This window comes from Moschus berezovskii, chromosome 20 (genome assembly GCF_049115385.1).
Source record: "Moschus berezovskii isolate FMDL1 chromosome 20, NW_MosBer_1.0, whole genome shotgun sequence".
In the NCBI taxonomy this organism is placed as follows: domain Eukaryota; kingdom Metazoa; phylum Chordata; class Mammalia; order Artiodactyla; family Moschidae; genus Moschus; species Moschus berezovskii.
This window is the reverse complement of record NC_142479.1, coordinates 33,477,618-33,479,297: the sequence shown is the minus strand read 5'-3', so window position 1 is coordinate 33,479,297 and position 1,680 is coordinate 33,477,618. Positions and strand designations below refer to the sequence as shown.

The window sequence follows — 1,680 nt, the reverse complement described above, 5'->3', positions numbered from 1 at the left end:
GATATCCATATATAAATGAATGAATTTAGACTCTGATCTCATACCGTAGTGTGCAAAAAATTAAGTCACAATGGATAATAGGCCTAAGTATAAGACCTAAAATGGTGAAATTCTTAGAGGAAAGCATAGGAGTAATCTTTGTGATCTTGGGCTAGGCAGTGCTGTCTTAGATATGACACCAGAAGCACAAATGACACAAGAAAAAAGTAAATCAGACTTCAGCAAAATTTTTAAATTTTGTGCTTTAAAGAACACTGCCAAGAAAGTGAAAAGTTGCCCTCCATGTATGTCTTGGCAGAGATGGTGCTTGCAGTCCTTGTTCCCGTAGTGTTTGGAGTACAAGGAAAGGACTCTGGTCCCCTCAGCATGTGTCTTTGGTACCAGCGGCTTCTGGTCTACTGGTTCTGTTCTCCGGTACCAGAACATGGTGGGGAAAGAAGCAGAAAAAAGAAAAATAAGTAAATAAATATAAATGAAAAGACAACCCACAAAATATTTGCAAACCATTAATCTGATAAGGAATTTGTGTTTAGGATATATAAAGAATCTAACAACTCAACAATAAAGAGAAAAATAACTCACTGAAAAATTGGCAAAAGACTTGAATAGCTATTTTTCCAAAGGAGATGTACAAATGGCCAATAAGAAGATGAAAAGATGTTCCACATTATTACTCATTAGGGAAATGCAAATGAAAACCACAGTGAAATTACTGAAAGGTACAGAGTTTCTTTGAAGGATGACAAAAATGTTCCAAAGCTGATTGTGGTGATGGTTACGCAACTGTGAATGTACTAAAACCCACTGAATTGTGCACTTTAAATGGGTGAATTATAGGCAGGTGAATTATAAGTCAATAAAGCTGTTACCAAACACCCACAATGAGATGCCACTTTCTACCTACCAGGATGGCGAAAAGAGAAAAAATAGACAGTAATAAATGATGACTAATAAGTGGAAAAATTGCAACCCTCATACTGGCTGGTGGGATTGTGAAATGATGCAGTCACTTTGAAAGTTCCTCAAAATGTTAAACAATGTTAAACACGACCCAGCAATTCCCCTCTTCGGTATATACTCAAGAGAAATGAAAACATACTTCCACACAAAAACTTGTACATAAATATTCACAGAAGCTCTAATCACAATAGCTAAAAAGTGGAAACAATCTAATTGTGTGTGAAGTGATGAATGAATACACAATATGTGTTGTATCCACACAGAGGAATAATATTTAACCATAGAAAGAAAGGAAGTAATAATACATGCTACAACATGGCTGAATCTTGAAACCATCATACAAAGTAAAAGAGGTCAGACATAAAAGACCACATATTGAGTGATTACATTTATAGGAAATGTCCAGAATAAGCAAATCCATAGAGACAGAAAGTAGATTAGTGGTTTTCAGGGGCTGGAGGAAGGGGGAAATAGGGAGTGACTGCTAAGGCACACAGGGCTTCTTTTGGAGTGACAAAAATACCCTAAAATTAGATAGTAGTGGTTGTACAACTCTGTGAATATTCTGAAAACCACTAAATTGCACACTGTTTTAAAATATTTATTTATTTGGCTATGCCGAGTCTTAGTTGCAGCATGCAAACTCTTAGTGGCGGCATGTGGGATCTAGTTCCCTGACCAGGGATTGAACCTGGGCCCCCAGCACTGGGAGCGTGGAGT

General features: G+C 37.1%; 1 non-coding gene across 1 annotated transcript; it reads left to right on the top strand.

Moving 5' to 3' along the window:
* The first annotated feature begins 278 nt into the window (after positions 1-278).
* On the top strand, positions 279-428 carry LOC129544822 (small nucleolar RNA SNORA57). The gene has a single exon (XR_008683566.2). It is a non-coding gene; the product is annotated as a small nucleolar RNA SNORA57 (small nucleolar RNA).
* Positions 429-1,680: the final 1,252 nt, after the last annotated feature.